General features: G+C 45.2%; 1 long non-coding RNA gene across 1 annotated transcript; it reads left to right on the top strand.

The window, feature by feature from the left end:
* The first annotated feature begins 846 nt into the window (after positions 1 to 846).
* LOC147367742 (uncharacterized) lies at positions 847 to 9,991 on the top strand. The gene is made up of 3 exons (XR_015132061.1): positions 847 to 1,070; positions 1,488 to 1,613; positions 9,704 to 9,991. It is a non-coding gene; the product is annotated as an uncharacterized LOC147367742 (long non-coding RNA).
* Positions 9,992 to 11,012: the final 1,021 nt, after the last annotated feature.

The following is an 11,012-nucleotide window of genomic DNA, read 5'->3' as shown; positions in this document are numbered from 1 at the left end:
CGGGCCCATGTCTGCCCTTCCTCACCCCCACGCAGGCTGCCTGAAGTCCTCGGTGTCCTCGTGGGCAGGGAATGAGGTCACCTGGATTTACCTGTGCCGACTGTGGCATCAACTCTGTCCATGTCTCCACTTGACCTCGAACATGGGAGGCGGGTATAAAGCTCACTCTCCCCAGTTGTTGTCCTTTTACATGCTGGGCACCGAGGCCCTTCAGATGGGCCGTCTACAGAGGATGGCCAAAGGTGGCCTCCTGGACATTGATGCCACCTCCAGAACTGTCCTGGCCTCCTCTGGTTTGCTCATTTCTCCTTTTGTCAATTCCTCTCAGGTTTGTTTTTTGTTCCACCCCACCTTTTTTAATCCCTCTGATTGGCTCTGGCTTCCACCTACCCTTTTGAATGGATGACAGGAGGAAACATGATGTGGTGGTTAAGAAAGATGGATTTTGGAATTACATCCTCCTGGGTTTGAATTCACCACTTACTTCCTTGGCCAGCTGTTTGACCTCCCTGAGCCCAAATTTCATCTGTTTAAAAAAGGTCAGAGGTATCTTATTGTACAGATTAACTAGAGGATGCCTAAAGGAGGCCTAGGGCAGAATCAGACATAATGAATAGCATCTATTTTATCATCATTATTATTGCTGTTGTTATTCAGCTTGGAACATCCAAGCTGGATATAGCTTGACTCTAGAAGCATAATTTTCAACCTTGGCTTTTCTCTGGAATTTCCTAAGGAATGCTAAAATCTTGAGCCTGGGCCCCACCCCTGAGATTCTGACACAATCATCCAGGGGAGGGGGCCAGGTCTTGATTAGTTTAAAAGCTCCCAGCTGGGGGGTCTGATGTGCCACCAAGGCTGAGGACCAGAGCAGTGGTTCTCAAAGTGTCGTCCAGCAGCAGGAGCATCAGCAGCATTGAGAGCTCGTTAGAAATGCAGATGCTCGGCCCTCCTGAGTCATATCTCAGGGTGTGGAGCCCAGCGACCTGTGTTTTAAGGAGCCTGCCTGTGGATTTGAATACCCTATTGGGTTTGAGATTTGCTGTGGTAGGGAATATGCCCTCATTCACGTAAGTGTCCTCTGGCTGGCTTTGGTGGTGAGGGGGAAGACCTCTCTTCGTAGGGCTCTTACCTACCAGGAGTGGCTTTGCTTCTGAGTTCCAGCCTGCTTGTTTGAAGATGGAATTTAAAGGTGGTCCATCAGTTGAACATGGAGATGGAAATGGCAGTCCACTCCAGTATTCTTGCCTGGAGCCTGGTGGGCTTCAGTCCATGGGGTCGCAAAGAGTCAGATACTACTGAGCACACAGTACATCAGTTGAACAAAAGGGGCACCTGTATAACTGCATTTACTGGGGAGAATGCACATATGCTCAGCTTCATGTTCATCTGGCGTGCTTTTCAGTGAACAGTAGCATCAGACAATTTTGCCTTATGCACTGTTTTAAATAAAATAGAGGAACTCACCAGCTTTATTTCCATTGCAGGTCATTTTCCTTGGTGTTTAAGAGCACTAAAAGGGATGTATGTGTATGCGTGCTCAGTCGTGTCTGACTCTTTGCAATCCCATGGACTGTAGCCCACCAGGCTCTTCTGTCCATGGAGCTTTCCAGGTAAGAATACTGAAGTGGGCTGTCATTTCATTCTTCAGGGGATCTTCCCGATCCAGGGATTGAACTCGAGTCTCTTAAATCTCCTGCTTTTTTTTTTTTAAACTTTACAAATTGTATTAGTTTTGCCAAATATCAAAATGAATCCGCCACGGGTATACATGTGCTCCTCATCCTGAACCCTCCTCCCTCCTCCCTCCCCATATCATCCCTCTGGGTCATCCCAGTGCACTAGCCCCAAGCATCCAGTATCGTGCATCGAACCTGGACTGGCAACTCGTTTCATACATGATATTATACATGTTTCAATGCCATTCTCCCAGATCTTCCCACCCTCTCCCTCTGCAACAGAGTCCATAAGACTGTTCTATACATCAGTGTCTCTTTTGCTGTCTCGTACACAGGGTTATTGTTACCATCTTTCTAAATTCCATATATATGCATTAGTATACTGTATTGGTGTTTTTCTTTCTGGCTTACTTCACTCTGTATAATAGGCTCCAGTTTCATCCACCTCATTAGATCTGCTTCAAATGTATTCTTTTTAATGGCTGAGTAATACTCCATTGTGTATATGTACCACAGCTTTCTTATCCATTCATCTTCTGATGGACATCTAGGTTGCTTCCATGTCCTGGCTATTGTAAACAGTGCTGTGATGAACTTTGGGGTACACGTGTCTCTTTCCCTTCTGGTTTCCTCAGTGTGTATGCCCAGCAGTGGGATTGCTGGATCATAAGGCAGTTCTATTTCCAGTTTTTTAAGGAATCTCCACACTGTTCTCCATAGTGGCTGTACTAGTTTGCATTCCCACCAACAGTGTAAGAGTGTTCCCTTTTCTCCACACCCTCTCCAGCATTTATTGCTTGTAGACTTTTGGATCACAGCCATTCTGACTGGCATGAAATGGTACCTCATAGTGGTTTTGATTTGCATTTCTCTGATAATGAGTGATGTTGAGCATCTTTTCATGTGTTTGTTAGCCATCTGTATGTCTTCTTTGGAGAAATGTCTATTTAGTTCTTTGGCCCATTTTTTGATTGGGTCATTTATTTCTCTGGAGTTGAGCTGTAGGAGTTGCTTGTATATTTTTGAGATTAGTTGTTTGTCGGTTGCTTCATTTGCTATTATTTTCTCCCGTTCTGAAGGCTGTCTTTTCACCTTGCTAATAGTTTCCTTTGATGTGCAGAAGCTTTTAAGGTTAATTAGGTCCCATTTTTTTATTTTTGCTTTTATTTCCAATATTCTGGGAGGTGGGTCATAGAGGATCCTGCTGTGATGTATGTTGGAGAGTGTTTTGCCTATGTTCTCCTCTAGGAGTTTTATAGTTTCTGGTCTTACGTTGAGATCTTTAATCCATTTTGAGTTTATTTTTGTGTATGGTGTTAGAAAGTGTCCTAGTTTCATTCTTTTACAAGTGGTTGACCAGTTTTCCCAGCACCACTTGTTAAAGAGGTTGTCTTTAATCCATTGTATATTCTTGCCTCCTTTGTCAAAGATAAGGTGTCCATATGTGCGTGGCTTTATCTCTGGGCTTTCTATTTTGTTCCGTTGATCTATACTTCTGTCTTTGTGCCAGTACCGTACAAATCTCCTGCTTTGGCAGGCAGATTCTTCCCCACTGCACCGCCTGGGAAGCCCGCTGAACGGGATACTCACACGATGCAGCAAACTTTAATTCACCCACTGTTGTGACCTGACCTTGGCTCATTTGCCTGTCCGCCACGAGCAGCTTCTTTTCTGCTGAAGTTTCATGGTTTTCAGTGATTAGAGGTCAGTGAAGGCAATAGGTCTCCTCTAAACCTCTCTTCTGGATGATGTGCTACAATGCAGGCAAGGTTGGACCAAATTTACCACATGTAACAACAAAAATAGTAAAGAAACAAACAAAATTCCCAACACAATAATGGAAAGCAGACAGACTGGTCCAATCTATTTTAGTGTGGACCCTCCATTCTTGGGGTTCTCCAACCTAGATGGTTCACTTTGAGGCAAAAATGCTACAGGGTTCTGCTCATTGGCTAAGCTTCTCCAGCATCCCTGGCATTCTGGGTGTCGGACTTTCCTGGGTACTGTAGGATAGTTAGCAAACCTGGACCCAGGTACTGAATCCTTACTTGCCATCCTCCTCCATCCACTGCTGCTGCTGCTGCTAAGTCGCTTCAGTCGTGTCCGACCCTGTGCGACCCCACAGACAGCAGCCCACCAGGCACCCCCGTCCCTGGGATTCTCCAGGCAAGAACACTGGAGTGGGTTGCCATTTCCTTCTCCAATGCATGAAAGTGAAAAGTGAAAGTGAAGTCTCTCAGTCGTGTCTGACCCTCAGCGACCCCATGGACTGCAGCCCACCAGGCTCCTCCGTCCTTGCCATTGCCTTCTCCGCCTCCATCCACTACCTACCCCTTAATCACTGTGATAGCCCCCAAATGCACCCCATTTCCTAACCTCTGATAAATGAAGGAATGATGGGATCAAATGGATCTCTTGATCTAGAGTATTACTCTGAAGGTGTAAAGTGTTACTCCCAAGGTTGCTGGGTTTGGATACCTGATTTTTCAAAGTATCTATTAATGCAAGGCAGAATGATTCTTGAATAGCTTGCGTTTCACTGATGAAACATTATTTCTAATATTCCTTATGCTAATGAACGGGCTCTATGTGCAGCTTCAGATAGTGGTATTTAAAGCAAGCACTTGTCACAGTGCTTGTAACAGGCACTGGAGCTGGAGTACGGCCTCCTGATTAGGGCCTTTCAAATGCTAACCAGCCACCTCTGGAATATGGATTCGTGATTAGGGTACTTCACATATTAATTAACCATTTCTAGGGTGTAGACTACTTTTAATTTACACCTCATATTTCTCCTATCTGTGCTGAAGCGTGCTAATGTAAATTACAGATAAGGTTCTATACCTCGGAAGGGAAACCTCTTATGTGGTTGATGGGGAATGCACATATCTGGTGGGTGATCCAGCAGTACACTTCAGAAGGCCTTGGAAAACACATCACTGTTGACCCAGGGATATAGTGACCAGTTGTCCTGATTGGCCAGAACTCCAGGGTTTCCCTGGATGTGATGCTCTCGGTGCAAAAACAGGGCCGTCCAGGGCAAACTGAGACAGCCTGTCACCCTACCAGGACCTCTGCCTGGAGATATTTCTCCTAAGGGAAAGAGACTAGAAAGATCACTTATGTAATATGTGTCACTTGTGAGAAGGGCAAATTTGGAAGCGTTTTACAGGAATAGCATAAGGAAATTTGTTGAATACACTTTTGTATATCTAGCGGAGAAGGCAATGACACCCCACTCCAGTACTCTTGCCTGGAAAATCCCATGGATGGAGGAGCCTGGTAGGCTGCAGTCCATGGGGGTCGGACATAACTGAGCAACTTCACTTTTCACTTTCATGCACTGGAGAAGGAAACGGCAACCCACTCCAGTGTTCTTGCCTGGAGAATCCCAGGGAACGGGGAGCCTGGTGGGCTGCCGTCTGTGGGGTTGCACAGAGTCGGACATGACTGAAGTGACTTAGCAGCATATCCATCAGAGAGAGTAACACAGTTCTGAAAAACCCATTCTCTCTGTGTTAGTCAGAGAACTAACTCAGCTCAGTCAGCTCAGGCTGCCGTAGTAAAATATCAAGGACTGTGCGGCTTAAGGGGCTTCCCAGGTGGTGCTAGCGGTAAAGGACCCATCTGCCAACGCAGGAGACTAGACTCGGGTTCAATCCTTGGGTCAAGAACATCCCCTGGAGGAAGGCATGGCAACCCACTCCAGTATTCTTACCTGGAGAATCCCATGGACAGAGGAGCCTGACAAGCTACAGACCTAGGGTTGCGAAGAGTTGGACACGACTGAAGCAACTTAGCAGGCACACACGCACGTGGCTTAAGAAACAGAAGTTTATTTTCTCACAGTCCTGGAGGCCGGAAGTCCCAGACCAAGGTCTAGCAGGGTGGATTTCTGGTGAGGGCTCTCTCCCTGGGTTGCTAATGGCTGCCTTCTTGCCATGTCTTCACAAGGCAGAGGGAGAGAGAGAGCCAGCTCTCTGATGTCTTTTTTTTTAAAGATTTTTTTTTTTTAATGAAGACCATTTAAAAGTTTTTATCAAATTTGTTACAATATTGTTTCTGTTTTGGTTTTTTGGCCCGGAGGCATGTGGAATCCTAGTTCCCCAACCAGGAACTGAACCCGCATTCCCTGCATCGGAAGGTAAAGTCAGAGCCACTGGATTGCCAGGGAAATCTCTTGTGTCCCTTCTATAGAGGCACTGACCCCATTGGATTTGGGTCGAAGTTTAGAACCTCATTTAACCTTAACGTCTTCCTTCCTCCAAATATAGACTTATTGAGGGTTAGGGCATCAACATATGAATGTTGGAAGGACAGAATTTAGTCCATAGCATTCTCACAGATCGACTATGAGGAGATGTTTACAATATTCAGTGTTTATTGAAGCCACGAAACTGTATATGGTATGATTCAGATATTGTATAAAAAACAAATCAGAAGAACATATGTTTCTATAGGAAGACTGGAAGTCTTTATAGCATGTTTAAAAAGGAAATTAAGTTGCTTTAAAGTTTTTTTTTTTTTTAACCACTTCAGTATTCTTGCCTTGAGAACCCCATGAACAGTATGAAAAGGCAAAATGATAGGATACTGAAAGAGAAACTCTCCAGGTCAGTAGGTGCCCAATATGCTACTGGAGATCAGTCTGAGTGAACTCCGGGAGTTGGTGATGGACAGGGAGGTCTGGCGTGCTGTGATTCATGGGGTCGCAAAGAGTCGGATACAACTGAGTGACTGATCTGATCTGATCTGATCTGATAGTTTTCTAGCTTTTTTTGGCTTTTGTTTTATATTCCAAAATTTCAAAAGATAAACATGCAATGCTTTTTACAAAGAAAACGGTGGTTTAAAAATACAGTCTCCGGTTAGGTTACTGCCAGACCAGAGGAGACTGGGTGTGACGCCAATCAGGGAGAAAGATGGAGCCTAGACTGGGGCAGCTGGAAAAGAACAGATGAAGAGGGAATCTGTAACGCTGGGGTCCACCTGAATTGAATATTCCTTGGCTAGTTTGGAAAATTGAACCTTGCTGACTATGAGAAGAGGTAGTGGTTAAACACCCAGGATCAGGAACAGGTCATCATGGCTGGAATCCCAGCCCTTGGGCTTGCTGGCCAGCTGTCCTTGGGCAGATTTCTCTCTGTTTTGGTTGCATGTGAGACGGGAATCATGGTAATGCCTGTGCCATTGGCTTGTTGTGAGGTTGGAGTAAGTTATTACACGAAAGGCCCCGGGAAAGTGCCTACCAAGTAGAAAGATGCCTAGTAAATCAGCTATTGTTGGTATTCTTGCTTGTAAGAATGCCTGGCTTTGCATCTTAGGCAATGCTTAGAAATTAACTTCGTATTATGGCTTTGGACAACAATTCCCCCTGTTTCTTTGCGAGGAGTTTGTTAAATGATGTTAGGTTTGTTAGACAAACAAAAATGTAGGACACCCAGGTAAATCTGAATTTCAGATAAACAACACATAATTTTTTTGAGTCTAAGTATGTTCAGATATCGCCTAAGGCATACTTATGCTAGAATGGCACCCCACTCCAGTACTCTTGCCTGGAAAATCCCATGGATGGAGGAGCCTGGTGGGCTGCAGTCCATGGGGTCACTAAGAGTCGGACACGACTGAACGACTTCACTTTCACTTTTCACTTTCATGCATTGGAGAAGGAAATGGCAACCCACTCCAGTGTTCTTGCCTGGAGAATCCCAGGGATGGGGGAGCCTGGTGGGTTGCCGTCTATGGGGTTGCACAGAGTCGGACACGACTGAAGTGACTTAGCAGCAGCAGCAGCATGCTAGAAAATTATTCATTGTTTATCTGAAATTCAGATTTAACTGAGTGGCTTGTATTTTATCTGGCAGTCCTAATTATTATAGATATAACAACATTGAAAAGACACACAGCAATGACACTTTCTTATTCAGTCCCTGCTGAACTCCTGGTGCTAGCTGGCAATGCCTTTACAGTGAGGAACTTGTGAAATAACCTCTGTGTTGGCCCTAACTTGGCCTATAGCAAATGGTTGTTCAGTCTCTCTGTCGTGTTTGACTCTTTGTGACCCCATGGACTGCAGCACACCAGGCTTCCCTGTCCTTCACTGTCTCCCAGAGTTTGCTCATATTCATGCCCATTGAGTCGATGATGCCATCCAACCATGGTACATGCACAATAAATCAGGCAGGAGAGCCGGCCCTGAACTAGCCTGTGACTTTGGGGAAATTACATAATCTCTTTTAAGTTCAATGTCTTTAAGTGCAAAATGGAGCTAGTAATAAGAAGATCTGCTTCTTTGTGAGAATTTAGTAAAACGAGATAATTCTCAGCCCACAGGAGGCATGGTCTCTGAGGGTGAATGTGAGAGTGGATTTCAGAGCGCAGTAGCAAGGTGCTCAGTGGATCCCAGTCCCGGAGTGGAGAAGTGGGAGGTGCATTCTCAGTCTCGCCACAGTCCTGTATCCCCATGACCTTTCTTGCCTGAAGAAACAGTTAAGATAGAAGGCAAATGGTCTCCACTTGACTTCTCCCACATGGATTTGGCATGAGCACATTTAATGGGAAGAACCTAAATTGTACGGCAAACCCTAGCTGCAAGCGAGCCCTGCCAGACATTACATGGAGTTGTAATGTCTCTTTCCAGCCTGCTCTGAATGGGAATGTGCACCAGGAGTGGGAAAGGATGCTGAGGGCATTGGATGCTGCTCAGCCCAACACAGTGTCATGAAGTGTAGGCTGCTCTAAAGGTAGTTGTCTGGATCGAGAGCAGTTATCCAACTTCTGTTCTCGAGGACAGCATCATCTCTCTTGCCACCAGGGTACTCTTTGTATTTGAGACCAGCCTTATTTTTTTATGTTCCTCCTCCTTCTACCTTCTTCCTCCCTAGGGGCCAGTCTCGATCCTGACCCCTGTTCTAGAGTACAAGCCTTGATTATTGGTCATCAGACTTCTTGGGGTTGCCTTCCTGAATTTCTAAGTATCGCCTCTCCTGAACCCCTTGTCTTTGCATCCTGCTGTCAAATAACTATCTTCTACTCTTTGAAGTCTACTCTTATGGATTGTACTTTCTCATCACCTGGAGCCCATGTGTGCTGACCTCTCCAGTCTTTGACATCCTGGGTGAGCCACCCCCATGATTTTCCCCATCTTGCTGTGGTTAAGGGTTACAAGAGAGAAAAAGCCCTCATGGACCAAATCCAAGCCATGGGACTTGAAAGCCACACAAAGCATGAGCCTGTTATAGCCTGTGAGTTCCCGGGTATCGAGAGCAACAATAGTATCTAGCCCCCAGGTCCACACTGGCATTCAGCCCTCTGCATATTAAACTGATCCTGAATTCTTCAGGACCTGCCGCTGCACCATTTGTTAAAATCACAATGCCCACCTCTGCTGCCAAAGATAGAATTATAATTCCCCCCTCTTCTCCAAATACATACTTGGTGTGGTTCTAAAAAATTTTAGCAATTAGCTTGTATCATCACCTCTAATTAGCCACTGGCAAATACGATTGAGATAATAAAGCTTAGTGATGAAGAAGCATGAATAAGCACCAGATTCTGAATCTATTGGGGAAGTGACCCTGATGAATCATTTAATAGTCACTGTAATGTAATTTTGCAGGTTTGTTGTACACACACCACAGAGAACATATTAAGTGGGTCTGAGCCATAAGAGAGTCTTAATGATTAATTTGCCATATGCTCCTGAAAATCTCATTTTTCTGACAAACAATACACATTTACTCTTTTTCTTATTAATAAAACTATCAAGAAAATCCACTTTTCTTTTCATCTCACTAATGACTCCCTCTGACTCACATGGATATCCAGGGATTGGTCTTTTTTTTAAAATTATATTTAAATTCCCATGGAAGTTAGTCAAATACAGCTATTTACTTTCTTATTATGTATTTGATTTTAATTGCTGGCAATTGCTTTTTTTTTAGCAATTGCTTTTTAATCATTTTTATTGGCTAGTTCACAGTGACATCATAGGGAGAAATTATTGTTATCCTTTTTATTTACAGAGTAAATGTTGCTGCTGGGTTAAGTGACATGCCCTGAGACCTCTACAAGGTGGAGGTGGGGATCGAGAGTAGAGCCCGGCCTTCAGAGTCTCAGCATGTCTCCTACAGAAAGACTGGAAGCAAAACATCACTATTGTGAATGCAAAACCAGACTAGAAGCAGGGAGTAGGGAGCCCTGCCTCTGAGCAAGACTACCACATCTCTGAAACTCAGTTTCCAAATCTGTAAAATGGGCTTGTCGTGGGACATTGTTGTGAGCATCTAATAAAAGAGTGGCTATAGAAAGTCTTTTGGGTTCAACACACCTAAGAGATTGCAGCATCACTAGAAGTGGATGCTTTTTTTCCTCTGTCCCCTTCTGCAGACTGGGTGACCAACTAGTCTCTGGGCACTCTGAGTTGGGGGGGTCATTACCTGTGGGTATCTGCTGCTAGACACACAATTGACCACAATGAGCATGTTACTGCCTTCTCCATCTGGCTTGGATGGCACAGCACTCAGCTTTCTTCAAAGCAAAGGCATGTATTGGCTCTCACTGAACATTCCAGCATATCTTTACTGCAGGGGGCTCTGGTGATTACTTCAGAGTCCTACTGAGCATGGGAGAGGGGTAGGTGGGTTTGGGGAGCAGGTCTCAGCCTGGCTATGTTGTCCCCTCCTATCATTCGAGGGTGGGGTGAGGATGAGGGTGTGCTCACATGGATGCGATCCAGGCTGTGAACCTTCCCTCTGCTGCAGTGACCCTCCGTCTCTCCCTCTTCACAGCTGTGCCCAGTTATGTCTGACTCTTTGTGCTTAGTCACTCAGTCCTGTCCAGCTCTTTGCAATTCCATGGACTGTAGCCTGCCAGGCTCCTCTGTCCATGGGGATTCTTCAGGCAAGAATACTAGAGTGGGTTGCCATGCCCTCCTCCAGGGGACCTTCTCAACCCAGGGACTGGACCCAGGTCTTCTGCATTGCAGGCAGATTCTTTACCATCTGAGTCACCCACTGCCTTCTGAAGAAATAATCAGTCTTTTCTCCTGTCCTGATGCCTGGCACATTTGGCATAGTCCTGAAAAACTTCCAACATTGTACCATCACCTCTACTTTCAGTTCAGTTCAGTTCAGTCACTCAGTTGTGTCCAACTCTTTGTGACCCCTGGGCTGCAGCACACCAGGCCTCCCTGTCCATCACCAATTCCTGGAGTTTACTCAAACTCATGTCCATTGAGTTGGTGATAAAATCCAACCATCTCGTCCTCTGTCCCCTTTTCCTCCTGCTTTCAATCTTTCCTAGCAACAGGTCTTTTCAAATGAGTCAGCTCTT

This window comes from Bos grunniens, chromosome 8, assembly GCF_055505025.1.
Source record: "Bos grunniens cultivar Pamir isolate PY7600 chromosome 8, Bosgru_T2T1.0, whole genome shotgun sequence".
Taxonomy (NCBI): Eukaryota; Metazoa; Chordata; class Mammalia; order Artiodactyla; family Bovidae; genus Bos; species Bos grunniens.
Note: the sequence above shows the minus strand (reverse complement) of the source record. Positions and strands in the feature narration are given on the sequence as shown.